This window comes from Rhinopithecus bieti, unplaced genomic scaffold, assembly GCF_001698545.2.
Source record: "Rhinopithecus bieti isolate Rb0 unplaced genomic scaffold, ASM169854v2 scaffold_41114, whole genome shotgun sequence".
Lineage (NCBI taxonomy): Eukaryota > Metazoa > Chordata > Mammalia > Primates > Cercopithecidae > Rhinopithecus > Rhinopithecus bieti.
This window is the reverse complement of record NW_016817363.1, coordinates 741,421-753,275: the sequence shown is the minus strand read 5'-3', so window position 1 is coordinate 753,275 and position 11,855 is coordinate 741,421. Positions and strand designations below refer to the sequence as shown.

At 33.7% G+C, this 11,855-nt stretch overlaps 1 protein-coding gene and 1 pseudogene across 1 annotated transcript in view; one reads left to right on the top strand and one right to left on the bottom strand.

Moving 5' to 3' along the window:
• Nucleotides 1-11,855, top strand: part of ZBTB20 (zinc finger and BTB domain containing 20) — an 804,541-nt gene that overhangs the window by 130,043 nt on the left and 662,643 nt on the right. Inside the window, exon 2 of the mRNA XM_017855966.1 lies at nt 3,741-3,791. The gene's annotated coding sequence lies outside the window, so the exon portion shown is untranslated. The remainder of the gene's footprint in view (nt 1-3,740; nt 3,792-11,855) is intronic.
• The window catches only part of LOC108517849 (nuclease-sensitive element-binding protein 1-like), a 182,150-nt pseudogene that overhangs the window by 100,927 nt on the left and 69,368 nt on the right, over nt 1-11,855 (bottom strand).

Genomic DNA, 11,855 nt, shown 5'->3' with positions numbered 1-11,855 from the left:
GACAGAGCAAGACTCCGTCTCAAAAAAAAAAAAAAAGGTAGAATAATATGTTTATTTATTTATAAAGACTTTTAGCCCAATGAACATTATACACTTTAAAAATATTTATTTTTTGTTGGCCTCTTAATTTTGAATTTTGTTGAAGATATTTTTTGCCTTACACATTTTTTTTTTTTTAAGACTGGGTCTTGTTCTCTTGCCCAAACCAGAGTACAGTGGCAGGATCATGGCTCACTGTAGCCTTGACCTCTCCAGGCTCAGGTGATCCTCCCATCTCAGCCTCCTGAGTAGCTGGGACTACAGTTGTGCATCACAATGCCCAACTAATTTTTGTACTTTTTGTGGAGATAGAGTTTCACCATGTTGCCCAGGCTAAAATTTTAATTTTAAGTAGTAAAAATCATAAATCTTTATGCTTATATTATATACCACTGTGTATGTACTTAAAAAGTCCTTCCCATGTTGGAGTTCAGAAAATTATCCATATGTATTTTCTTAGAGGTCCTTGATTGTTTTATATATTATATTGAGTTTTATTGACCTGATTTATATTTTAGTGCTGATAAGAATTAGAGAACAGAATTTATTTTTCCACATGTAATCAGTCAGCTATCTTAACATTGTTCATGGAAATGTTACTTGTAATATTTACCTCATACCTGAGTCCCCCTGTCATCTTCTACTGATCTGTTTCTTCCAATGCCAATATCACACTGTCACTTATATTTCACTCTTTGGAAAGAACCTACCTTGTTCTCTGCCCCTTTGCTACAGGACTCAAACCTAATGCTTGATGTTTTCTCTGTATAAATTTGTTTTTAAAGTTTTTCAGTCCCCTGGTTTGTTGTTATTGTTTTGAGCTAGCTTTAAAGCATCAAAACTACTAAAAATCATTTTAGTTCATTTCAGTACAACGAAGATTTTTTTGAATGTTTGTTATATAACAAGGCTTGTGCCTGCATTAGGAATACATAAATGAATCAGATATCTGTGTGGCAATGTCCCTGCACTGGAAAAATGTGTTAATCTCATGGAGTCAGACAGCATGGAAATGGTAAAGAGAGTGACCTCATGTTAATAACTTAATTTTCTTCTGATTCTTTCTTACTCTTTTGTTATCTATGACTTCTTGGGCCTAGCTATTTTATACACCCCCCCCCCTTTTTTTGTTTTAATTTAGGAAAGATGAAATATTTTGTGAAAATGATTTAACAGAGTTAGATTGACTCAGGCATATGAAAGATGGTGACTTTTTCATATTCGTGTAGTCTGTTTATTTTCTAATTAATGAACTGAAAATTGTATCTTTCTATTTTTGTTCTCTAAATGTTTATTGAGCTCTTGCTAGGCACTATTTAAGGAACTTTAAGGGAAATAACAGTAAATGCCTTTGACAAAGTAATCTAGTGGGGAAATTCACAATTTATAAAAATACTAGCAATATAATAAAAAATATTGAGTGCTCTGTTTGGTATATGCTGGCTATTATACTAGGCAAGGAAATACGTGTTATTGAATCCTAAAACAATTCAGATGGTCCTTCTTTTTTTTTTTTTTTTTTTGAGATGGAGTTTTGCTCTTGTCACCCAGGCTGAGGTGCAGTGGTGCAATCTTGGCTCATTGCAACCTCCACCTCTTGGGAATCAAGCGATTCTCCTGCCTCAGCCTCCCGACTAGCTGCGATTACAGGCACCCGCCACCACGCCTGGCTAATTTTTTGTATTTTAGTAGAGATGTGGTTTTGCCATGCCGAGCAGGCTGGTCTCGAACTCCTGACCTCAGGTGATCCACCCGCCTTGGCTTCCCGAAGTGCTCGGATTACAGGCGTGAGCCACCGCACCTGGCCAGTCCTTCAGATTTTTTTGTTTTGACTGTTTTCTTTATTTGATTCAGATTACTTGCATTCTTACCTCCTTTGAGAAGCTTCCCTGTCCAAATCTAACTAAAATATCAGGTCATGTAACTCTCAGTGCCATTATCTTGTTTTATCTGAATTCATAGTACTAATTATATGACATTATAAATCTAACAATTTATTTGCTTATTGCCTGTTTCTCCTATTGCTAGAATGAATATTGAATGAAGGAATAAACAATGCATTGTAGGAGTTTGTAATTTAATTTGGTATATGTGATGTAATTTCTTTAAGCCTGATTTTTTCATCTGTGAATAGATACGGAGTTAGTGCCTGTTTTATTGGTTAGGCTGTTCATTCACTCATTGAGTACATACTCATTGATTTCCTAGTATATGGCAGTCACTATTCAAGAAAATGATGTTACAGTGAAAAAGACAAAGTGCCTGCCCTTATATTACTTCCATTCTAGAGGAAGAGACAGATAATCAATTAACAAAAATAACTTTGGTAATATATCATGTAGTGGCCAAATTAATTTTCTCAAAGGTGTCCTCCACCTTATCTCTATGATCAGAACATTTTTTCTTTTCTGTTCCTAATCATCCTATGTCTTCATCATTAATTCTTCTGGTCTCACTCCTCCTAGCAGTTACTAACTTTTAGCATCTCTCCTAGTTTGCAGATGCAGAATAACTGTAATAATGCTGATGTACCCCAAATATAACGAGACTGTCAGATTCCTTTTCTGGAACGTATTTGTCTATTAGTGCAGCCAAACCTTAGGTGTGTTTTGGTTTACTAGTGTGGTTTGTTGTTTGCAAAAATATTGTGCATGCATATTAATGATATAGTCAATTAAAATCCTCAGATTTTAAAAATTCTAATGGACATTTTACTGTAGATGTACTAGATTATAGAATCAGCATATGTTTATGTATTGCATTTCCATTATTACAACTGCTTTTGAAACTTTGAATTGCCAAATCTCTGTGGAGATTATTAGTAAATATGGCATCAAGGTCATCATTGAGATGTCATAGCAAATTTAGAGAGATCATTTTCTAATGGGAACACAACATCAAATTCAGTTTTTAATAGGGGAGCTGTTTTTAGTCTTTCGATAGTCAAAGTCACCAAATTGGCTTTAAAATAACCTCAACCTGCCTGTTCCCTGTCCAGCTTCAATTCTATACTAAAGAAATTTAAAAGCAACCCATCCATTTGTTTGGCATCCTTGCATCTAAATATGAGTAGGACCCTACTATTAGCCTTTCTGCTAAGACAGGAAATATTAAGCCATGTTTTAATGTCAATGCCTTGGGTACTAAACTGTACTGAACGTGTTACCCTTTGCATCTTTATTTCTTTCCACCCATTTTCTTTTTATTTTCTTTGGGTTATCTGTGTTTATGCAAATGTCTCTAACCTTACCTACTATTTTGAGAATAGGGCTTGTGTTTTATCTTTGCATACTTTTAAACTCACCAGTGATAACCGGTACATTATACATCATGGATCTTGGCAAACTCTCTGTTAATAAGAATGAGCAAGTAAATAGGTTAAAAGCAATTTGGGATTTGCTTTTATTAAAAGAAAATATGAAAATAAAAATGCAAATATCCTTATGAGTTAAGATAAATTCTTACGATACTATAGCAGACACCATGCTATCCCTTCTCAAAAATGTATATGCAGTGTATATTTGGGCCATGTTTTACTGAGTACTTGTACACATATGAATGTGTTAGCTTTCAGTTTTCTTTTTAAAACTAGATATTAGTTGGCATACACAAATTCAGCTACATGAGTCATAAAGATATTATAGAAATGCAGATGTTTTCCTTGGAAGATTTCTAATTTTAAGTATTCTTTTTTTTTACAGACAAATAAAAAGAAGTGTCAAGAATTGCCTTTGGAACTCTGAAGGCTGAAGGTAATGTCCAATAATATTTTCCTGAATGGGCTTTAACTTCTTTAATTGTCTTAGGATATTTAAGGTCTTGGATTTGCTACCTCAAATTTTCTTTTATTTTTATTGTTTTCTTTTATTGTCCTTAAGCACATTAAATATCTTTGTCTATGTATACCTAAAAATAATATGAAATTGTTAAGTAAAAAGATGTAGAACATTTTATACTTTGGCTGAATATTTCAGTCTAATTAAGTGTTGCTGATAACTCTTCTTCATTCTATTTCATTATGTATTATATCCCTCTGTCCTCCTTTTTTTTTTTTTTTTTTTTTTTACTGATTTGGAACTCAAATTTTAAACTGTGTTCTTTCGTTAAATAGACAAATGACTTAAAGTCAAAATGTCAGTAACAATTTCTCCTGAGGAAGAGCTTTACAACTAACTATAAGAAATAAAATTGTATTTGTTGGGGACAATGAAACTGTTTAGATGATGTTTAGTGGCTGCTGATGGTCAGAAGTCCAGAATTTCAGGCAAGAAGTTTACAATAGACTCGTGTGGCTGCATTGTGTATTAAGAGCTCATAGGGATTGAAGGAGGTTTCTTAGACAAGAGGGGGCTGTAATTACTTTGCTTCTTACATGCATGGTTAGGTTTTCCAGAGAGACTAACATGGTAGGGTAATTTATTATAGAAGAGTAAATCACAGATTACATTGGAGGGGGATGGGGTAGTGCGATCCAACCATCAGTTCTGTGAATACATACACTTAAGCATGTGTGATAGCTTGTTTTTTATTTCTTTACACCAGTGCACACCTCAAACATTCCGTTTAGCAGTGGGATATGCAAATTGTTCCAAATGCAGCAGCAGTACTTTCACCTGAATGTCAAAACTGTCAGAGAGCTTTAAATCAAATCTTTATAACATTTTTTAAAAACCAGCCAACCCCAAGATCAAGGCACCAAACTCACTGAAAAAAACTTCATTCTCATACTTCCAAAAAGCTCCTGTATGTCAATAGGGTAATGTCAAAGTTCTAATTCACCTGCTTTCTAATTTTAACCTTTTAAGGATTTTATTTTATTTGGCTTAATTACGATATTTTCTACAAATTAATGATAAATGCCTTGATTAATAAAACCAAATGTCAGAGAAAATGACAACTTGATGAAAAATTAATACTCGGCAATATTTTAAGGTACAGAAGTACTAAAGATGTACTCTTAAACCTCATGTTTCATTAGCTCTTTCTGAAGGTAGTTAACTAGAATTCTCTTTGCACCTAAGTTTTCACAGCCACATGTACAGATACATTTTAGCAATATAATTTTTAGTAATTTTCTGCTGTTCTTTTATTATTAGCTCTTATAGTTAGAAATATACTTCTAATTTTTATCCCTGCCTTGCCCCATAAGATTATTTATTTTTATTCACAAAATCAAAGTAGACTATATTTTGGAGTGGTTATAGAGATTAAGTTACCATACTAAGAATCAAGTTAGCAACCTGTGTGTGTGAATGTGTGTGTGTGTGTATGTGTGTGTGTGTGTCTATGAGAGAGAGAGAGATTAAAGAAACCTCATGGTGCAAAATTAATATTTGGTGATTGGATATCTGCTAGATGATTTATTTGGTTATGAACATTTCAGCTTTTATATTTAAAATTATCTGAGAGGGAGAGAGAATATAGCCTTTCAAAGTGAAATAGATTTTACATGATAATTAATTTCCTTTTTTGTTCAATATATTTTTTTCCTGAGATTACATTAAAAGACCTGAAGACAAATAAAGAGTGGTAACTTCCTTTTTTTCTTGTATATTAGTTTTTTGGCTAGCTCAAAAAACAAATAATATGAAATACGATTATTTTCTACTTTTACTGGAGATCATGAAGTTGAAAGTTAAAAATATCTCATGTGTTTTTCCATCTTCACAAATATCAGGATTTCTGAATATGAATAAAATATTTGATTAAATCTTATGCAGAAATGGTGCTATGCAGGTACCAATGGTACATGCAGGATTGTAGTCCATGTTAGTTTTTTATTTTCATATTTTACAGATAAAGCTGCCAACCAAATGAGGGAGGGCAAAATGACCTCTTGTGTGTTTGTTTTGTTTGGTTGTTCAGAATAAAAAGACCCACAATATGTACTGTCAATGAAATGGACTCACTTTAACCATCTGTTCATGTAATGACCTGATGGTCATACCTATCAACAAAAAGTTTTGCCAATTAATGTTAGAATCTCCTTTTTCTGTAATATAATGAGAATTTCCAAGTAGGTATTTTAAGCATATTGCTTTGCATAGTAAGATAAATAGAGGTAAGTGTTGGTCAACATTCTATAACTATAGTGTATGCCAATCCCAAGGGAAAACATTCTTCAGTGTAGATTTCCAGTAATATTTAAAATTTGGAGATGGATTGCATTGAATCTCCCTTAGCTGGCTCTAGGTTTTATTGTTTTTGTGTCTTTCCTGGTTCCAGGCATCCAGTCTGTACTGGCAAAGCTGCTTGATGAGGAGAGGCCTCCAACATTGCTGCTCCAATTGCTTACATACCTGCCATGAATAATAGCTTTGTCCACTAGTTAATCATTGCATTGTAACTGTCTCTGTTCCATCTTAGCTGATCACTGCCCAGAGGAGTTTAAGTTCCACTGTTAACACAAAGCTCCTATTTCCTTTCTGTACCTGCATTTATGTGGCTGTAAAAGCATGCATTCTTCTCATACACCAGTTAAATAAGACATGTCCCACTTTTTTTAAACAGTTTCTAAATTACATATTTAACAATGTGTCTTTTCCTCCTTGTTTATTCTGTTCATCCTTTCATCAGCTTACTTCTGCATATAAATTAGTGTTTTTTCATTAGTTACAAGGTTTGATTAAGGAATTATTAACACCTATTTTACGGTCCCCACTTTTATACATTTTCAGTTGAGATTTTAGTTATTTGGGGTAAGTACTATAAGAAAATATTGTCCTTTCCCTAACATGTCTATGGACAAAGGAGAAAGACTGGACCCCCCAAAATCTCTAAGAGACCTTTGTCTGGTCTTACATGGTTTGATTCTAGAATGAGGGCAACTGGCCCAACCTTACACAGAATCTTTAGTTTTAGGGAGTTAAGATTATTTAAACTCAATGCTTGAATTAACACACATAACAATCAGCTGATACACTTTGAATAATCTGAATCTTGTGGAAAAATAAACAGCATTAGAATATCTCTCATCCAACAAAAGAAAAAAAGTAAATATATTTTATGGAAGGCTTAAAATATATAAATTCCCAGTTTTGATACTCATAATTGTACCATATATTCTCTCTAAATGACTTGGTAGCACCTTTGGAAATTGCATTATCTTTGTTTTTTTGAGATGGAGTCTTGCTCTGTCGCTCAGGTTGGAGTGCGGTGGCATGATCTCGGCTCACTGCAAGCTTCGCCTCCCGGGTTCATGCCATTCCCCTGCCTCAGCCTCCCAAGTAGCTGGGACTACAGGTGCCTGCCACCACACCCGGCTAGTTTTTTGTATTTTTAGTAGAGACAGGGTTTCACCGTGTTAGCCAGGATGGTCTCGAACTCCTGACCTTGTGATCTGCCCGCCTTGGCCTCCCAAAGCACTGAGATTACAGGCTTGAGCCACCACGCCTGGCTGCATTATCTCTTTTAAGCCTGTATTTTATTCTGCTATCTCAAGTAATTGATTGAGACCTTATTGGCTTGAAAAGATTAATGCAGCTTCCAGAGTTGGCTAATGCATGTCTTAAGTACCAGTAGAATGGTAAGTTTTTGAAAATAGGAATCATTTACCTTATTTGCTTCCTTTGGAAACCTGTTTTAAATTGAATAAAATGTTTTCATGAAACACACTAATAAATGAAGCAATCAGAAGGTATTAAGAAAAAGCATGAACGTTGTCCAAGATATATAGGTGATTTGTGTTTCTTGCCTCAATGCTGCATTCATGCTTTCTCTCTGTCTACCATTCCCTAAAATACCCAAGTCTCTTTTTGTATCCTTTAGTGATGATAAGATGTTTTTTATTCCTCTAATGAAGTGGGAAGTAAATTAACACACTTCTTTTTGGGAATTAGATTACTCATTGTAGTACCACTCAACATACCTTTGTAATACTAACCCGTACCCACAACTAATTAGTGAATTTCAGAATTAAGGAAAATCTTAGTTGTATGGTGGCTGTATATTTACCAGTGATCAAGGAAGTGTTACTAATACACTCGTCAGTATTAAAAAAGAATTAAGTACACAAAGGGCCAGATGGTTGAGCCCAGGACCTATCAAGAGCCCAGTATGTGTGGGTTGGCCCAACGGAATGACAGAAACACTTACCAGGCTAAGTGGAATCAGAGTTAAGCTTTCGCTTACAAGAAAATGCTTTTCAAATGTGTTTTCTTATCATATTGTGATTTACATGTGCAAGTCTCATTTGTACTGGTAACATTTGAGACCATATATTTCCCTGTGTATCAAGAACTATACATATTTACATGTATCCGAAAAATCTCTTGGTACATGAAGTATTGGGATCATAGTTCAGCAGTTACCATGTAAACATTTCTGCTGGTTCAGAGAATGCTACTTTTCTCTCCTACAAAAATCTATAATTTTAGTGTTATAACATACATATTACACTTTCTTGTAACTGAATATTTGTCTCATCCAACAGATTGCCTGGCTCATGATATAAGGTACCTGGTTATAGAGTATTTGCCATAGTAATGGTTAGACAAGGAACTAGTAAATATTTACTTAGTGTTTATAACACTATTATGATAGTAGTTATAATAAGGTTAAATTGGAGAAATTAAAAAGCAAATTCCTTCTCTTTCCGGTGATTTAGCTGACTTTACCGGTATGCATATAGAAATGTCCTGTTCCCCGCTATACTTTGTATCCCTTTCATTTTTCATCTGTTTTAATTTATTTTATTATATAATTGTATACTTTTGGAAGCCATTTTAAATTTCTTTGGTTTCAAGGATAGATGTATCAGTGAATTGTTGGATGGGTACATTGATTAAATACATTGTACATTTTTAGGGATTTTTCTCTCCACAATTGCACAAATAATACTAGAGGAGATTAGCTAACTTCAGGCCTCCCTCCTTTCTTCTGTCAATCCCTTCTTTCCATTTTCCAGCAAATATTTATGGAATGTCAGCTCTGTGCCAGAAACTTTGTAGATGTTATAGATAACTTGAACAAAAGAGACTTTGTCTATATCCTTGTGGAGCTTATAGTCTAATAGGGAGGTACAATAAGCACATAAATAAATATTAGAGACATAGATGTGTTAAAAAATGACTTATTTTGCTAATCTTCTCAATTCTAGCTTGGGTTAGGGAACTGAGTCTACAGTGGAGAAAATTATCTTCAATGATCTCCCTTCTTAATAGTGGATTACTTGTAGATTAAAAATTGTGGAGAGGCCAAACTATTTCAGATTATGTTTTAAGGAGCAAGTGGCTTTGAGGTGAAGCTAGGTGTGGCAATATTTGCATGCAAGATAAGTTGTAAACAGTTTTGTAAACCTGGATTACTTTATATGATATAGAAGATTTCTGTAGACATTTGAAAATCCCAGATTGAAATATTATAGAAATTTCTAGTATTTTAAATTATAAAATCATTTCTTTTGATGATTATTTATCAATAGCCCAGAGTTCATTCGTGAATTGGGGTATAGTAATGATTAAAAAAGAGAAGGTGATGGAAGTGTGTTTCTTTTTTTTCTCATTGGAAGTGTATGTGGAGTATTTTTGTCTTCTGATCAGATTGTTCATTATGCTCCCTTTTGGATGTGTGTACTGTTTGGCCTTCCAGCCTGCATGCTCATTCAAAGGCATTCCAAGTCATTATGCTGGACTTCAGCCTTGTTCAGTAAAAGACCATTTCCTCCATCAGCTGTCCACTTGGACATACATTCTTTTTACTCTCAAAAATATTTTATATGCATTCAGTTTATATTAGATGCATTTGTCAAATTACTTACAAATAATCAGTTTTTTAAAGTTATAATTTGAGCTATGACCTCTCAAACTGTAAATTATAAGGTTTGACCTTTTGGTTCACAGTTTGACATAACAGCCATTAATTACAGTTTTTAAAGAACATTTCTTTTAGAATTTGTATTTTGAAAACAGTTTAAGTATTTTCTCTGTAAGTTTTCAGAATAAATGTGGAAATGTAAATGCATATGTATCTATTGTAATACATACATTCAAATATACTAAATAGCATGTATATGCATGCTATATTCAAATGTGTTTATGCATAGCACATTGGTATACATACATATAAAGATTTTTATATAATATCTTGTGAGTTACCATAAGCTCTTACTTATTTTATACAACTCTAGCACATCAGAATGAGAGCAACTTTTTTTTTTTCTTTTTTGAGACAGAGTCTCACTCTGTCACCAAGATTGGAGTGCAATGGCGTGATCTTGGCTCACTGCAACCTCGGCCTGCTGGGTTCAAGCAATTCTCGTGCCTCAGCCTCCTGAGTAACTGGGATTATAGGTGCCCGCCACCACGCCTGGCTAATTTTTGTATTTTTAGTAGAGATGTAGTTTCACCATGTTGGCCAGGCTGGTCTTAAACTCCTGACCTTGGGTGATCAGCCCGCTTCGGCCTCCCAAAGTGCTGAGATTACAGGCGTGAGACACTGTGCCCAGCCGAGATCAACTTTTTAAATGTATTTATCAGGGTGAAAGAGACTTTATGACCATTTGAATCTAGGCTTTTCCCTTTTTTTCCCCTTGAGCAGGAATGCAAAAGTATGTGCCTACAAAATGCCCAGTGTCTGACAGTAATTTGAAAGTCTTGAAGACCATTTGAAGTAGCATGGTGTGGGAAAATGTAAACTGTTCAAGTAGTTTTTGCAAATGTACACTGAAGGTACTGAGATAGAAAGTACAGTAACATACCAGAAAGGTCAGTTTAGGTAAACACAGAAAGATACCCAGATGTGTGAACACTTTGCTGATATCATCAGTATTTGAAATGGAGGAATTTAGTATGTTTTTTATTGGATAAAAATAAGATATTTATATAGCTGAAAATAACACCAAGTATATCGTTTTCTGCTGCTATTTAATAAAATCTATTAATATTTTGATGATTTCTTCACTTCTGAACAGGTTTTCTCATTTTGTGCTAAACTGTGTTCTCTGTTGCTAAATTCACAAAATTAAATCTAAAATACTATGAAGAGATGAATGCTTATAAACATCTGAATAATTATCTTAAAGGTACACAACCACCTCTTTGTATTTTAAGTATTTTGGAAATGGTTAACTTGGTTTTGTTCAAATTATTCTCTAGGTTAAAACTAGCGTGATGTGTTTCATAACAGAAAGTTAATTTAGGCAACAGCACTGAAAGCAAAGAACTCTTCAGGAAAGTGTCTCTTTTCTTACAGAATAGATAGTATTATCCTAAAATGTTTCCCATGAAAATATTTTCCAGTATGTCTGAGTGTACTTTTAAAGATTTTTTAAAATATTTAACTTTATGTAAGTATTTTCATTCTAATTTCAGAATTATGTTATACCTTAGTTAACTCTAGAGCTTTGAGTGGCTGATGTTTTTAACAGACTGATGTAATTTTGGAATTCCTTATTGATAGGTATATGTGAACTTCTGTTTATTTAACCTGTATGTTTTGTACTTCCTATACTGGAAATACCATTTTATTTTCCATTGGATTTGAGATTCAGTCTTGGCTGAACTATTTACTGAAAGTTGGGCAAATTACTTTAGTTCTCTGGGTTTAAGCCTACACACCGATAAAAGAAAATGGAAAAAATAACATCTATCTATTGGGATTATAATTGGGATTGGACATATTATTAATAAATTGATGAATTCAATGCCTAGCACATAGAGATGTTAAATAACTGATGATTATTTAAACTGGAGAAATGTTCACCATATTTAGAAAATATTGAAACTTTTTTAAACAATTTCAATCTTTCTGATAAATTTGCTACATTTTTCTTCATTCACCTCGTGTGCTGCTTTATTTTTTTTTTTTTTTTTTTTTTT